At 56.5% G+C, this 16,052-nt stretch overlaps 1 protein-coding gene across 3 annotated transcripts in view; it reads right to left on the bottom strand.

Annotated features, from left to right (window-relative positions):
- Nucleotides 1–16,052, bottom strand: part of LOC122378126 (ecdysone-induced protein 74EF-like) — a 133,292-nt gene that overhangs the window by 85,765 nt on the left and 31,475 nt on the right. The window contains exons 1-2 of one of the 3 annotated variants that reach the window (XM_043358840.1): nt 15,277–15,501; nt 10,017–10,050 (exon numbers count right to left, since the gene is read on the bottom strand). The exons of 1 other annotated variant lie outside the window; for it this stretch is intronic. The gene's annotated coding sequence lies outside the window, so the exon portion shown is untranslated. Of the gene's footprint in view, nt 1–10,016; nt 10,051–15,276; nt 15,502–16,052 lie in introns of those variants that run through there. One more of the 3 variants, XM_043358839.1, reaches the window with a different exon arrangement.

Here is a 16,052-nt window from a genome sequence, read left to right as displayed (position 1 = left end):
ACGGGTGGTAACGAAGCGGCGATCTGCCGTGCACCGCTGCCGGGAGCACGCCTCTGTTCCGTGAGCGTGGCACGTGCGGGGTGTCCTCCTGCACGGACCGGCGCGGCGCGGCCGATACTGGAAATCGATATGGGCAAATTAGTGGCCGCTGATTGTGGACCGGCGCGGTTCAGGTTCGGCGGCCGAGGAGGTCGAGTTCGCCATTAGTGCTGCTCCGGGTTTTGTTATTAGAGATGATTGCAATGGTTGTTATTGGTTACCGGAAAATAGCGGCCTTTCCAGAGGAACTGGTGCATCCATACAATTAAGCTTTTACCACAAAGCTTAATATTGTTTTACTTTACTCAGAAAGCTTCAATGTTCAATCACTTTAATTGTGTATTTCATGCATTCGATCAAATTGATGATGAAATTAATTGCGTGATATGTCATATGTAGCTAATCCTTGACAATTGCGCACAGCTCTTTCCAACCCTGCAATTGTGCATCGATTCTCCATGAGCGATTATATGCAACATATGCCATGCTGCTGTCAGTTGACGACAGTTCTGCGCCGGTGCGATCGGCGCCGTCGGCCGTCGGTCGGTCCTCTCACGCCGGCTGCCTCGTGCCGCGATCGATGCCGCGGACAGGTCAAAGGTCGCGCCCGGCCGCGGTCAGATCAAAGCCCGGCTGCGCGGCGCCGTGCCGACATTTAACCCGGCCACGTCGGTGTCGCTCCGACTCACGTGTTTCCCACGTGTGTGGGCGGCGCCGACCGGCGGCTGCCGGTGGATCCGTTCCCGAGCGGTAATCGAGCATGGTGCTTCCTTGTGGCGGGGTCGGTTATTCCCGAATGTTGACTGGCGTCAAGTGGGTGCGGTTGATGTGGATTTGCGCGGACTTCCGTTTCAGTTGTATGGGCGTCTGTGTTTGGAGCGTTTATGTATCATGGCATACAGGCTTGCGGTAATATGTGGCTCCACCTCAAGTAGCAAAGAGCAGCGAATTTCAGCCGCTTATGACGTCCATTGGAGCAAAAGTGCGGCTGTCCTTGGCATTTTAGCGGATCGTTTTTGAGAGGAAGAGCGACTCAAACAAGAAACCGTAAAATGCTGGCTAAAGCGCTTAGGACTGGTGGGTTATTCCAGCGTGACGTCACTGGCAAAGAAGCGGCGGGGTATTAGCCCACGTTGAGCGCTTCCCGGGCCCTTCCCAAACGGCCTCCAGCGTCCCCCTCACAGCACCGGCGGTGGCTGCCACCGCTCCGCTCCATCAATCGACATCAATGAGAATGGCGCTGTCAGACTTCTTCGACGGACGTCCAATGAGTCCTGGGAATTCATTATCCGTTCTGCCCTGAATCCCTTGGCTCATCAGCCCTCGGATCCCAACGCTAGGCTTCTGACCTTCGGCTGTCTGTTCATTGCTAGAAAGAACTGTGACTCCTTTTTTGACCACAACTGTAGTCAGCGGTCATGAGTTGAGTGAATGACATGATGTGTGATGTAGCATGATGGACACAATAGGGAATGTGAGTAGCGTATGAGTCAGGCGCGCGGCGAGACTGAGCTGCGGGACGTGACCCGGTGACCCAGTGTGAGTCATCCGCCGCCGCCGCCGGACGTCGGGGCGGCCGGGTTACGCCCCCTGATCAGTTGCACAGGGGATGACGTATGACAATGTGATTGGCTAATGATGATGCGCGATGACGTGTGCGTGAGAGCTATGGTCTGGTTGGGAGTGTGATTGCTGGGCAGTTGGCTGAGAGGCTCGGAGGAGAGCGGAATATAGCTTTCTTGGTTACGTGGAAGCAGGAGTTCTAAATCGCTACAAGCTATTTCGGCATTTCGACATCATCATGGACACACCGACAGAGACGGGCGCTGTGGTGCAGGAATCTGAGCAGGTCCGTCTCGGAGCTGGACTCGATCCTCGCCTCATCGACGAGTACGACGGGAGCGGCGACGTCGTCGAATGGCACACGCAGGCGTCACTGCTCTGTGAGTATCGCGGTGTGTCGGCGGCGGAGGTGTTGCCCATGCGGCTGAAAGGTGGTGCTTTCGCCGTGTGGTCACAGCTGTCCGCGGTGGACCGCCGGTCAGCAACGGCGACACGAGACGCCTTGTTTAAGGCGTTCGCCATGGACGACTTCGCGGCTCACACAGCATTCGTCGCACGTCGGCTAGAGCCGGGAGAGAGCGCTGATGTCTTCCTGGCGAGTCTGCGCCGCTATGCTGCCCTGTTCGGCGGCGTGACGGACCGACAGCTGGTAGCTGCCTTCGTCAACGGTCTGCCGGCGTCCGTGGCGGACACAATCCGAGCAGGAACCAGGTCAGAGCAACTCAGTCTGGAGAGCACAGTCGCCCGCGCGCGGGCGGTGCTTGGTAATGACCAGACGCAAGCTGTGGCGGCGGTTCACAATGATCTGCAGCGGCGGCAGCGACCGAAGCGCCCACCTCGTCCCAGACGCTGCTGGACGTGTGGGACTGAGGGTCATCTCGCCGCGGCCTGCCCAAACGCCTCGGGGGACGTGTCAGCGCGAGCACTGTCCCCGGAGCAATAGATCGCGTCCTCCCTGTGATCCAGAGCAAGGTAGACGGTCGTGAGCGGCGTGTATTAGTGGACACTGGTTGCACAGACACGCTCGTGCACAAGGATTGTTGTGAGCAGTGGACACCGCGGACGGTGATGATGAGGACTGTGAACGGTGGGTCGTTGCGGTGTAGTGGGACGGCCAAAGTCACCATGGAGTGCCAAGGCAAACGAGTGACGCTCGCAGCCTTTGTCGTGCCTGATCGTCCATTGGGAGTGGACATGGTGCTGGGCATGTCGGGCATCACGGCCCTAGGTGGCATCAGCCTGAGGACGCCGACAGACGTGCGGATCTGTGCGGCGGCGGCGGCTGAGGTCGACCCCCAGGGGCTGGCGCTGGATGCAGCAGACTTCTCGGCCCGGTTCGAGGCACGAACTGGAGAGTGGACGGTGGCATGGAAGTGGGCAGACGGGGAAGGCCCGGAGTATCTGCAGAACCAGGTCGCCCAGTATGCCGTGCCGCCGGAAGCTCGATCAGCATATGACGCCGAGCTGGAGCTGTGGATCCGGGAAGGATGGCTGCAGCCGTACGACGAGCGGGTGGATGGCCCAGTCCGAGGTTTAATCCCTCTGATGGCGGTCCCGCAGCCAAATCAGGACAAGGTGAGGCCTGTCCTGGACTACCGTGAGCTGAATGGTCACATAATCGCACACACTGCAGATGCGGACGTTTGCGCCGATCAGCTTCGTCGCTGGCGGCGGCATGGCGCTCGCATTGCTGTAGTGGACTTGCGGAAGGCGTACCTTCAGCTCCGGTTGGATCGGCGGCTGCGACCGTACCAGACGGTGGAGGTGCGAGGTCAGAGATACTGCCTGACTCGCATCGGATTCGGCCTGAGCATCGCACCGGCTGTCATGAAGGCCGTGGTAAGAGCCGTCCTGCTCCAGGATGAAGTGGTGGCCCGAGGAGTGCTGCCCTATGTGGACGATCTCCTGGTGGACGAAGAAATCGTCAGCGCGGACCACGTGGTGGAGCACTTCGCCCGGTACGGCCTGGACTGCAAGCCGCCGGAGCGGGCGGCGGAGGGAGCACGGCTGCTCGGACTGCGGGTGAGTGCGGTCGCTGGAGAGCTGTGCTGGCGTCGTGACAACCCAGTGCCGGCGCCCCCGGAAGTGCTGACGCGTCGGGCTGTGTTTGCTTGGTGTGGTCAGCTGGTGTCCCATCTGCCAGTGGTGGGATGGCTGCGACCAGCGGCCGCGTGGCTCAAACGGCGCGTCAATGCTCTAACAGCAGGATGGGACGACCCAACAGAGGACGTGGGGCTGCGCGGGCAGGTCGATCATGTCGTGACCCGACTGAACGACAGTGACCCGGCTCGAGGCCCATGGCGGCTGAAGGGGGGCAAGTTGGTGGTCTGGACGGACGCTAGCTCTATCGCGGCCGGCGTCGTCCTGGAGGACCCCGAGGGTGGCGTCGTGGAGGATGCGAGCTGGCTGCGGCCTGAGTCGAAGGCGGCGATGCACATAAACATGGCTGAACTGGACGCGGCGCTCAGCGGCGTGAACATGGCAATCGCCTGGGGCATCACCATCATCGATCTCTGCACGGACTCGGCTACGGTCCACAAATGGATCGATGACGCCCTGACCGGCCGCTCGCGCCTGCGGACGAAGGCACACGGGGAAATGCTCATCCGCCGGAGGATCGACGTCATCCGTCAGCTGGTGGAGGAGTTCAACCTGAGGCTGACAGTCGTCCTGGTGAAGTCCGCAGACAACCTGGCGGATGCACTGACCCGTGTGCCAAAGGAGTGGCTCCAAACACCGGACCCAGAGCCTGCCGCACGGCCGGTGGCTGCCGCGGCAATCGCGGACCCACGGCCGGATGTCGACCCCGCACGGATACGCGCAGTGCACGAAAGTACTGGACATCAGGGAGTCCGTCGGACCCTCTGGTACGTGCGGCGGAATGAAGACGCCCGTGCCACCCGGTCGGCAGTGCGCGCCGTGATCCAACAGTGTGATGTGTGCCAGTCCATTGACCCAGCACCGGTACGTTGGCAGCAAGGGTCACTGAGTGTGCCGCTGACGTGGGAACGGCTGGCGATCGACGTTACGCACTACCGGGAACGGTCCTATCTGACTGTTATTGATTGTGGACCATCCCGGTATGGAATTTGGCGACTACTGCGCCGGTCAGATGCGGCTGAGGTGACGAACCAGCTGGAAAACATCTTCCTGGAAAGAGGCGCGCCCGCAGAGCTTCTGCTGGACAACGCCACGGAGTTCCGCAGTCGTCGGATGGCGGCATTCGCCGCGCGGTGGGGCGTCCGGCTGCGCTTCCGGGCGGTGCACGAGGCGGGCGGCAACGGCATCGTCGAGCGCCACCATCGGACAGTCAAGGTGATGGCAGCCCGACAAGGCTGTACAATCGGGGAAGCAGTGCACCGCTACAACGCCACGCCTCGTGACGGGATGCATCCTAGCAGCGCTCCTGCAGCAGGTGTCTTCCAGCGCGCTGGCCACGACCTCCCGCTGAACATCGACGAACCCGGCCGAGCGGTGTCCAAAGTGGACGATGGCGTCCAGAGTGCACGCAAAGCGTTCCGGGTCGGTGACGCTGTGTGGATACGCCGCCGAGGTCAGCCGACGCGGTGCACGGACGTGTCGCGGCGGGGCGTGGTGACCCGACTGTTACCGGCACCACTGGTGGAGGTGGATGGTGCCCCGTGGCATGTGCGCTGCGTCCGACGACGGTTCGAGGAGGTTGGCGACACAGACAGTATGAGTGACTGTGAGTCCGAACCTGAAGACTGCCTATCAGAGATCAGGACGCTGCGGCTGCACGAGAAGCCGTCCGGTTCGGTGTCGGGGACGGGACAGGACACTGACCCCCCGCCTCCCGAGCCGCCCGATACGGGAGCACCGGTGGAGACGAGTGAAGATGCAGCTGACGTTCCGAGTGAGACGTTCAGCGGTGCACGGGAGGACGCTCAGAGTGAGGTTACGGAAGCCCAACGAGAACAGAATGGCCAAACCGTACTGCGGCGTAGTACACGTGTGAGAAGAGCCCCGGAAGAGCTGTATGGACAGAGTGTGCCAAGCGAGTGTATCGATGTTGATGATGAATAATGATGATGATTACTGATAATCAGGTGGAGGTGTAGTCAGCGGTCATGAGTTGAGTGAATGACATGATGTGTGATGTAGCATGATGGACACAATAGGGAATGTGAGTAGCGTATGAGTCAGGCGCGCGGCGAGACTGAGCTGCGGGACGTGACCCGGTGACCCAGTGTGAGTCATCCGCCGCCGCCGCCGGACGTCGGGGCGGCCGGGTTACGCCCCCTGATCAGTTGCACAGGGGATGACGTATGACAATGTGATTGGCTAATGATGATGCGCGATGACGTGTGCGTGAGAGCTATGGTCTGGTTGGGAGTGTGATTGCTGGGCAGTTGGCTGAGAGGCTCGGAGGAGAGCGGAATATAGCTTTCTTGGTTACGTGGAAGCAGGAGTTCTAAATCGCTACAACAACATGCCTCCTATGACTCCTACCGTGTAATCCCTCAGCGCACCGGCCTTCCACTTCAGTTTCCTTGTTCATCTATCCAGTTCAGCCTCGCTTTTTAATTATGGCAGTTACATAACATTCCTTTCTCCACATTTCTTCGTCACATTCAGACCGACCGGTCTCGTGTCTCCACCAGCTGATCTTCTGTGTCACCTTCCGCGGATCACTGACGACTCCCTGCGCCTCCCGTTCTACAGTCTTCCCCGCCTAGCGCCGCCGCGCCGAGCCGGTCCGGAGATCCAGCCATGAGCCAGCCCTGGCGGCGGCGCGGCGGTGCGGGCCTCTCGACCGCGGCCGGCGCCGCGCCGATTTGGTAACCGAGTGGCCATGAACGGCTGGCAGTGACCCACTTTCGGCAGTAGAAGTGGTACCAATGTCAGCGGGCCGGCGGCCATGGCCGTCCCGCTCCCCGCCGATGGAGTGCGGTGGCGGCCGCGGAGGCTGGGGCCGCGTGACGAAGAGGCAGTGGTTGTGTGACAACAGTGGCACGACATAATTAACCGCGTGCTTAGTACGCTGTCAGTGGGTAGACAATGGTGGCATGTGATATTTAATGAGCCTGTCTTGATTCCAGAATATAACGCGACGTGGGATTTGATAGCTGGATCCGTGGATGATGGATGTAAGATATTTCATCCATCTGAATCTTACATGTGTTCAGAGCTTAGACATACTGAGCAATATCCGTTGTAAAAAGGACAACGGAAAGGCACCGCTACGCACGTGCGCTCCAGTCAAGACCGAGGAGGCCGCGACGGTGGTGGTGACGAGCTCCAACTCACAAAGGCAGCCCGACGCAGCTTTTTTGTGGCGAGATGCGTCCTCTCTCGGGTCGTGGAAGGGACTCATCAGCTAGCCTTGCCAGTGGGGCTGCGTCTATCCGACCCGGCTCTCGGCATCGGAGATGGAGCCGCTGTCAGGGAGCGAGCTGCATCCGCACCCGGTCCACTAGAATTTGAGTCCAGAGCCAGTTATGACCAAACGTCGGAGATGACGGAACGCCTGGGCAATGCGCACTGCGCTGACCCATATCTTCGAGAGTGAAGAGGTTTGCGTAAGGACATGATGTAACCGAGGCCCGGCGAGTGGCGACAAAGTCGCAGTTTGAGTTCTGGCTGACACCCTTTTTGCCAGCCCTGCCTAGCTATGTTTGGCAATCGATGTATCGTGTATATTTGTTCAGACTGAAGAGGCCTTGCCGGGCGACTGACGGGTGACGTCACGTCTCGTCTGTCGGTCAGCTTGCGTCCTGTTTGGCGCGGCCCGTCTCTGCCCACGGTGACGTCATAGGGTGGACTCGACCTACAAACGGCCACCGGGCTGGGAGAGGACGAGACGGCGTCGGTCGTGTGAACACCTCGAGCGGTGCACCAACCGGCATTGATGTCACCATTCATCACCTATCATCACCATCCATCACCAGTTATAGAAGCTCGTTAGCTTACAACAGCGCGTGTTTAGCGGTGCCGCTCGGTGCCATTTGCGCAGCCATTGGCAGCGTTGTTGACGCTCCGACTCGCAGCCCCCACAGGCCGTCCGCGCCGGCCCGGCCGTGACCCATTGACAGTGACCCAGTGACTGGAGCTCTGGCTGGGCCGTGCTGGCCCGCGCCGCCGCCGCCGGCCCGCCTGGCGACAGCGACTGTGTTGGTGAGCGTGACCCACCCCGCACGAGCGTCACCGTCACCGCCGCCAACGCCGCGTGGTTTCAAACCACCACACCACACCGCCGCCGGCTGTGAAAACCGCTCGGGGTGCGCGCGTGTCTGCTGTGGTACCAAAGTGCCTCGTGAGGAGTCCCTCGTCCCAAGCCGCTCGCCGGTTAGAGAGTGGGTCAAGGCTGCGTGACTCATGTCCATCAAACGATGATGATTACGGGTGGCGTGCGAGCTCTGCGTAGATTTCACCCATTGATTTGGCATGGTGTTCACGCTCATTTGGCCGATTTTCTCTACATTGATATCGATATGAATCTGCAGGGTTTTTTTACTGTTCGTTACGAGTGACATTGAGCGTGCGGGGTGCGTGCGCGCGCCCATCGCGTCCCACTATCGGCGGACGGATCGGTCGGCTGGATGAGAGGGAAAGCGGCCGACCGGTGCGTGCCCGGCCGGCCGGCGGCCCGCACCGGTCGCCGCGGCGCGCTGCACCCGGCGGCCCTGCCCCAAATCCCGGCGTGGCCCAATAAAATATAGTTACAATGTCAGGGGCCCGGTGGACGGCCAAGGTCGCCGCCAGGTGCCGCCTGAAGCGATCGATCCTGGACCGGGTGCACGGTGATTGGTCAGCTTGAACTGGACCGGATTAGAGAGAGGGGTGGGGGCGGGACCGGTGCTTAGCTACTGGGTAAACTAGTTATTAACCGCTGATTGCAGGTAAATGGAGGTGCCCGGAATCGTTTAGAGGATTTACTGTCCGTTGTCTATGAATTACGAAAACTATGGACAGGAACCGACATATGATTTATCTCAAAGCGATCTTAGCTAGACGCCGACGCGATTTCATTTTAATGCCTTATACGGAATATCCGCGACCGGACCTTGTCAATATCTAACAAGGTTTGCAAAAGACGCACTCGGTGTCCTCGTCATCCGTTCAAAGTGCATGGCCAGGGCTCGTTAATTTCCAACGGAGCCACACCTTCCCACTGTTGTGTTTGCCGGACGGCGCGGAGCCGGTGGTCCCCGGTACAAGGTGGTGGTGTCGGGAGTAGCAGCCCCCCCCCCCCCTCCATTGCAAATGACCCGATCCATGACAGAGCGCGCAGTAGATCGACCCGGTGAGCGTGGATCGACCGAGCAGTGGTGTGGAGCGACGCTGAGGTGTCCGTCAGACTTCCGCGGACGGCGGCACGGGTAGGATATGGTGGCAGACTGAGGTGACAGACTGACAGACTGACACTGGCAGATCGGTGGTCTGACAGAGAAATGATATGTCTGGCGTGGCAGAGAGTCTGATCTAGGGGGCGGAAGTCTGACATCCTGACAGACTATCTGACGCTATGCCAGGTCGGCGCTCGCGACGGGCGAGCAACGTGACAAGACGATGCGACTCAAATTAACCAGTGACTATCCACCAGTCTATCCTCGCATCAGTCTTTGCGGCAAAGTGGGACCCAATGTGGAGACCTAGCAGCCACCTCACTGTAAAATTTCACCACAAAATATAGATTTTAAACAGACGACTACGAAAGAGACAAAACTCTTCCGAGTAACACACCTTCTGGAAATGCACCGTATACTCGCATCAACGTCATCATACGGGGGTGTGGGGGGGGGGGGTGAAAAATCGTCCCCTCTGCCAGCCGACCGCCCTATAGTGACGACGCGGGCCCGGATATCCCTAGCACTTACAAGGCGTAATAAGCATGATGAGATGCCTCATTTTACGAGCATCGTCACTTCACAAGCATGGTGGACATTGAAATGCCAAGAATGGTGTCTTTGCCAGTTTTTTTTCTTCCACCATATTCACAGAATTGTCGCACGGACTGCCATAAGTGACGTTTCGGATAATTGGCTTTCTATGTTTAGGAAGAGAAAGAAATATAAAACCAAAACAATGTCATGGCGTTGGCGTTCCTGACAAGGTGCCATGAGGAGCCGGACTGGGTCGTGCCACTGTCGCTACCACTGCCTGAGTCACGGCGACACCTCGCCCGGCGGGAAGTTGCCAAAGGTTAACGGGCTGACAGATGATTTCGGCGTCATGCTCGTGGTCGCACACGTCGGCACTGGTAAGCAATATGCTTGTGCCGAAGTGATGCGCGGTTAATTTCCACACTGCATCGACTTTGGAGGATGTGTATTTTATGCCGCTGCTGATATTGCAAGTGTCCCTGAGTCACTTTGCGTGCGATGGGTGGGGGCTCTTGTTAGTGAACATGGGATCTAACTGCTGGCCGCGCGGCCGTGGGCCGTTTGACTGACCTGCTAGGGTCCGGCTGCTTCGCTGGGTCCGGACCTGAAATACAGAGAAGTAAATGTCAGTCTGGTGTATCCCACTGCGATGGGTGGCACTCTCTAGACACTGGCAGAGGTCAGTAGCGGCGGAACACCTTCAATTAAGGGGGGGGGGAGGGCACTGCCGACTTTTGGTCCCATTCTTTCCATGCAACGTCCATAGGGCTAATGTTAAAGCGGCAAAATCAAGGGGGCACGGTGCCCCGGTGCCCCCCCCCCCCCGTTCCGCCGCCTCTGCCAGAGGTCGTACGCAGTTCAGTGGCATATCGTGGATGCCGGATGGTAGTATAGCTGCCCGGGCATCCAAGAGCTGTCACAGACATCCAATGACTCTCCACCCGCATTGACCGTGCAAATAGCACGCGTCATGGTTTCCCGTTCCCTTCTACCATTACGGAGCCCGGCGCAGGATCGCTCGGCACTCACGGAAGCGGTGTGCGTCGCTCGGGTCTCCCCGGCGGGACGGCAGCTCCCAGAGCTCCCCGCCTTCTGCACCAGCTCATTACGGCCGCCGGCGGTGTCGCCGGACTGCAGGTGCGGCCGGCAGTCTCCGGCAGCCCATCGGACCGTTGCCGTGCCTCGTATCCCCGGGAAACCGCACGCACGGAATCGATGGTAGGCTGCCGCGCCGGCCTCCGTCCCGCCACCCAGCTAGGGTTTCTTACTGTCGCTCAGGCGGCAGCGGCTGGGCGCAGCTCAGCGCCGCCGGGACGCCCCGGGGCTTCACGCACAGAGTGCGGGCGCTGCACGCGTATAACCGGGTCAGCGCGCCCCGCGGGCGAGGGCCCCGCAGCCGCTCACGCACTGGGCCGTGCAGAGCGCCAGATCAGCAGATAGGGCCGGCGCTTAGACCGGCCCGGCTGGAGGACACGGTGGATGGGTACGCGACCTCGGAGGGGTGCGTGTGCATGGGACTCACATTGGTGAACTCGTTTACGGTTGGTCCGTAGCTGTTACTATGATTTAAAGGTAGTGTGCCACCTTTGAAAGATTTCCCATTTTATTTTTCCTAGGATAAGAAGCTTCTGTTTTTACCTAATATCGCAAAAAAATAAAAATGGGCCTGGAATAGTGCCTTTTTCGCCTAAAAGTTTATCGGTTTTTCGATATGCATAACAACTGTAGTGGGCTCACCTGGGGCGTTCCACGACAAATCGACAAGTGCCCTGCACCCTCATATTTTATTTTTTGCTTAAAATTGGTCTAATGGGTTGTGATGGGCGGGGAAGCCAGCTGTGGCAAGGATTTTTTTCTTCGAACAACGGTTTCCGAGATATAGCCTCGGGCAATTCTTGGAGTTCGCGCTGCAGCCCTATGTTTGGCGGCCTATAACTCAGAAACTATTGGTTTTTACGATAAAAACTTCATATAGTTCAACTCACAATCAACCAACAAACATTTTGGCTATCTCGGATTTTCAATTTTTGAAAATTTTGATCACGTGACCTTTTGTCCTATTTTTCGAAGAGTGACCTTGATATTTTCCCCACTGAAAGTTGCAATTGTGTCTGATGACGATTAAAGCCTTATCAATTTTCATTCATATGCGATAATAAAAAAAGTGGTTATCGCCCTGCGTTGACCTCAGGTTAGGTCATTTTTATGACCTGTCCATTATTACGAGCGGGAGCGACAGCGAGATCTCGAGAATAAAGCAAGATAGCGACAAGCGGTAAACGGTAAAGGGTACACACGGATAAAGTGTATAATTTTTACTGAGGTCATTTTCAGGTCAGGTCAAAGATGACGTCACAGGAGCTAAAAGGAAGTGAAAATAGCGGCACTATACATATATATGAAGTTTTTCTCGAATAACTTTCAAGGTATCCCAGCCAGGAACAAACTAATAGCACCATCGTGATCCTCTCGTCGATCCGCATCGAAACATATGTATGTTGACCTCGAAAGGTCGAAAGGTCAAAAGTTGACCTGAGGTCACGTGATCTAAGGTCAACTTTTGACCTTTCGACCTTTTGAGGTCAACATATATATGTTTCGATGCGGATCGACGAGAGGATCACGATAGTGCTATTAGTTTGTTCCTAGCTGGGATACCTTGAAAGTTATTCGAGGGAAACTTCATATATATGTATAGTGCCGCTATTTTGACTTCCTTTTAGCTCCTGTGACGTCATCTTTGACCTGACCTGAAAATGACCTCAGTAAAAATTATAGACCTTATCCGTGTGTACCCTTTACCGTTTACCGCTTGTCGCTATCTTGATTTATTCTCGAGATCTCGCTGTCGCTCCCGCTCGTAATAATGGACAGGTTATAAAAATGACCTGACCTGAGGTCAACGCAGGGCGATAACCACTTTTTTATTATCGCATATGAATGACAATCGATAAGGCTTTAATCGTCCTCAGACAAAATTGCAACTTTCAGTGGGGAAAATATCAAGGTCACTCTTCGAAAAATAGGACAAAAGGTCACGTGATCAAAATTTTCAAAAATTGAAAATCCGAGATAGCCAACATGTTTGTTGGTTGATTGTGAGTTGAACCATATAAAGTTTTTATCGTAAAAAACCAATAGTTTCTGAGTTATAGGCCACCAAACATAGGGCTGCAGCGCGAACTCCAGGAATTGCCCGAGGCTATATCTCGGAAACCGTTGTTCGAAGAAAAAAAATCCTTGCCACAGCTGGCTTCCCCGCCCATCATAACCCCTTACACCAGTTTTCAACGAAGAATAAAATATGAGGGTGCAAATTTGATTTTTTATTTGTCGATTTGTCGTGGAACGCCCCACCTGCAAACAGGCGTCGGCAACAATCGCGAATGCGGCGCACATGTGACAATAAGCAAAGGTCATTATAGAGTTACGACGTACGGGAATGTCTAATCGTAGACAACACAATATCGAGCCTTAAACTGTAAGCCTGTATTGGTATTGTTTCTTTTATTTGGCTGTCGAACATTATTTATGGTTTGAAATATGATTTCATGTAAAATAATTGATATGAAAAAGCCGTCTCTTAAGTTATGACCCCATTTCACCACACGCAAGTGGCAGAAATGACAATGATCAGCTGACGCATTTTTCTTGGCCGAAGTCAGAGCGCGCGGCCCGACGCACCACCACCGCACCACAAAGTATGAGCAGGAGCCGCGCCCAAAGCCAGGGCCCCGGTAACGTGAGGTAGCCGAGTCGGGGCAGCGTGCGCTGACCCAAGCCGGGGCCGCGACTTTGGGCGCGGTCTACCGCATCCCCGCGGGCAGCCCCGGGCTATCACATGACACCGGGAGGACGCGCGGCCCCGGCTTGGGTCAGCGCACGCTGCCCCGACTCGGCTACCTCACGTTACCGGGGCCCTGGCTTTGGGCGCGCTCTACCGCACCACCTAACAGGCGTGTTCGAAACCGCAGGAGATGATGATGAACGGGTTTATCGAAACTTGATTGGATGAGCATATCGGTAATAGCGATTTCAGTGCGTGCATTTATTGTTCATAGTGGTGTGAAATGTGGTTGGGGTACGACCGACAACCCGTCGGGGCGAATTTCGCACTGGGGTACTCAAAATTTGAAGAATTTAAGACGTTTTCATGAGTTTTGAAGGTATGGATAAGTTCTAAAAATCCGGTTCTCTTTATCTGGGCCATTAACTCCATACGGTCCAGGAAAGCTGGCACACTACCTTTAACTTTCTGCGATGTGCAAAGTCCAACAACATATGCAACTGACAACATGCGCTTTTATGATATTGTTTCATCGTACCACGAACTACGCAACTGTTTGGTCAAAAAGAAAAATAAGTGGGCATTACAAAATATGTGCAAAGCCTCATCATACAGCAGAAGGGTAGATTATAACAGCGAAAGTGCGTATGTTTTCTTATCGATCCAAAAGCCGATGATGAAAGCGAGGACTTATCTGAAAACGCGAAAAACACTTCAGCGTCGGACACGCACAGAAGCGTCTGTTCCGAAATATATCCTAATCAGCTAATCACCCTACCAATCGTGGACTGTCTCACATGTGCCTCTGCGAGGGTGCGAACTTCAGATGCAACCATCGATTAGTGATAACAAGAGAGATCCTTGTAACGAGCCGTGCTCTGAAATATCCATTTCCACATCGCCGGTGCGCCGGCGGCGGTGTCTGCGGCTCCGACCGACCGCGCTGGCCGCACCGCGAGTAACCCTCGCTCCGGCTGACCTTGTGTGGACCTTGGCCGTCCGGATTGACCCACAATGGAGCGGCGGCCCGGCCGGTGAGCGAGCGAGCCGCCCCGGCGGCGACCAGCGCGGCGCTCTGCGACCTTCCAGACCGCCCAATTCGGGCGCTGCCTGCACCTGTTGCACGGCGGGCTGTGTGACAGGGCCGGGCCGGGCCGACCAGCCGCGGCGCCCGCGGTCAATGGGGACCACACGGGCCCGGCGACCTTGGGAGGACCTGCACGCAGGCTCTGCAGGACAGGGAGAGATCCGCTCCGCGGGATCACTGCAGGATCGATGGGGGTCCGCCGCCGCTCCAAGCCAGCTACAGAGCGGACGCTGCATTACGCGACTTGTCGACATGCCCGCTGTCGGCTGATGTTGTAACTGATCAGTTGGATTATGATAGAACATGCTCTGACTATCGAAATGTCTCGACACATAAGTGAACTACGGTAATCCTTCATAAGGATTTCTAAGGCTCCATCTTCCATAAAGGCATGGCCCTAAAGCAAGGAGCAAAAAAAAAAAAATGTCGAGGTATGACCGAATTCAGAAGCAGCTCTGGTCAAAATTTGTCAATTCAAGTCACCTTGTAATACACAACAGCCATTATCTTCATCTAAGCGTCACCGAGCAGAGTTCGAACAGCTCTACTCTTTGTCGCTGGATCTGGAGCTTTCCCGGTGATCCACGAGCGCAGCCCGCCGATATGGGTGAATCAGCGTCTGTCCCAGTCCGACCCAACCCGCATGCTCTGATGCCGCCCGCGCACAGCCGACCTTGACACAATTAACGCCGCCAACTTGCACAAAAACACCCGATGGTGGCCGAGCTATCGTCGCACGAACAGCGCCAATGTCGGCTGATGCAAATTAACGCCGGTAGACCTGTCAAAGCAATCCAGGTGCCATTCAGTAGCCAGGTTTTTGTACGGGGAAAATCTGAGGTCACGCTCGCAAAAAGACACCTGTGTGGCTTCCACCTGGACTTTGTGCTGACGAGCGTTTGTGGCAATCAAAACTAACGACTTAACAACCCACAAAGAACACAAGCGGGCCTTACTTGCGTTTCTGCAGTTCTGCGTGTCCGGCACAGGACAGCATACCGAGGCGGGCTCCCGGGCCGCGCGCCGTCCTGTCGTCTTCTCTCCTCTCCTGCCTGGTCTGTGTCCGGTTTGGTCCCAGTCTCCGGCCGCTCCGTCACACCACTGCGCCGCACTGCCGGAGTCACGTGCTGCGCGCGTCACCGTCGCCGAGCAGGAGCGTCACGCGTGCTAGCTCTGCCGCCTCGCCGGCCACACTGAGCGAGCCGGCGCACTTTCACAGCGGCCTCGCGCGCCGGCCGCTGCCGCCGCCACCGCCGCCGCCGCAGCGACGCAAGGTCGAGCGTCGCGGTCGACCCGCGCGACCCACACCGACCTGGAGCGACCCGCGGCGACCCGAGCGGACGGGCGTGACCTGGGGCGAGCGGGGAGGCTCCAAGTGGCTTCATTAGTGTGATTGGAATGTGATGGGATGAGTTAGAGTTTGCGCCGGAATTGATGTTACGCCGGGAGAGTATCAACTACTGATATAAAACCCCACTATTTTTTATAATTAAACATTTGTAGGAAAAGGAGGACCAGTCGTCATAGTATGAGGGAAACTCTCATTTACCTGTCCTGTTGTCTTTAACCTGTCCTTGTAAATGTCAAATCCTTCGTCCCAGAATTCAGTAAGACGTTCATGAGAAACGTACACCACAGCTCAATTACAAGAAACTTAGCAATGTCACAGCAAGGAATCTCTAATATGTATCCACAGTTTTCGCCTACGATAGTGACAAAACTGCAGTCATTT

This window comes from Amphibalanus amphitrite, unplaced genomic scaffold (assembly GCF_019059575.1).
Source record: "Amphibalanus amphitrite isolate SeventyFive unplaced genomic scaffold, NRLGWU_Aamphi_draft 000055F_arrow, whole genome shotgun sequence".
NCBI classification, from domain to species: Eukaryota; Metazoa; Arthropoda; class Thecostraca; order Balanomorpha; family Balanidae; genus Amphibalanus; species Amphibalanus amphitrite.
This window is presented reverse-complemented; position numbering and strand designations above follow the sequence as displayed.